This window comes from Mus caroli, chromosome 4 (genome assembly GCF_900094665.2).
Source record: "Mus caroli chromosome 4, CAROLI_EIJ_v1.1, whole genome shotgun sequence".
Classification (NCBI taxonomy): Eukaryota; Metazoa; Chordata; class Mammalia; order Rodentia; family Muridae; genus Mus; species Mus caroli.
Window position 1 is genome coordinate 96,274,826 of NC_034573.1, and position 1,082 is coordinate 96,275,907.

General features: G+C 29.5%; 1 protein-coding gene across 3 annotated transcripts in view; it reads left to right on the plus strand.

Moving 5' to 3' along the window:
* Positions 1–1,082, plus strand: part of Dab1 (DAB adaptor protein 1) — an 853,780-nt gene that overhangs the window by 269,869 nt on the left and 582,829 nt on the right. The gene's annotated exons all lie outside the window — the stretch shown is intronic.

The following is a 1,082-nucleotide window of genomic DNA, read 5'->3' on the forward strand; positions in this document are numbered from 1 at the left end:
GGGGGGGAGGGTATGGGGGACTTTTGGGATAGCATTGGAAATGTAAATGAAGAAAATACCTAATTTTTAAAATATATATAAAAAAGATTTTCCACATAAAACAAAACTCCTCCCTGGAAGACAAATACTTACATATCTTTTATGTAAAAAAGTATTTTCAAAATTGATACTGGGCTAGAGAGATGGCTCCATGGTCAGGAGTACCTGCTATTCTTGTGGAAGACTCAGGTTGATTCACAGCACCTACATGGCAGCGCACAACCATCTGTACCTCTAGTTTGAGGGGATCCTGAACTCCTCCTGGCATCTGTAGGCACAAGGCACACATGTGATGCACTAACTAACATATATGTAAGAAAAACTCTCATACATAGACAGTAATATATATATATATATATATATATATATATATATATTATATTACAATATTTATTATGGACATAACTCCAATAATATATTAAACCATATATTATATCTTATGTATATATGTATATATCATTCTCAGAAAAGGATAAATATATTACATCATAAAACATATGGTATATGATTGACATAAAATATATGATACATGAAATAAGATATAAGATGCAATATAATATACAATATAGTAAATTATGTATGTAGTATGTAACATCTAATATATGATATAATATATAATATAATTGTGTTTATAAGTAATATATAATAAAATAAATTTATGTATAATGATAAATATATTTATAATGTACATAACATAATTTTTAAATTGTATGTTTCTATAAACAAAGTAAAAAGTCAAAGTTTTAAAAATTATAAATTTGGTAAACTAACCTGAGGTCTGTTAGCCAAAACATATAGATGAGACCAGGAATAACTATAATAAATTTCTATGTCCCTCCACATCCTTTGGTCAGATATTGTCATTTCCCATTCATTGTGCAGCTTCTTCTTTTTTTTTTAATTTATTTTTTTATTAGGTATTTTCATCGTTTACATTTTCAATGCTATCCCAAAAGTTCCCCATACCCACCCCCCCAATCCCCTACCCACTCACTCCCCCTTTTTGGCCCTGGGGTTCCCCTGTACTGGGGCATATAAAGTTT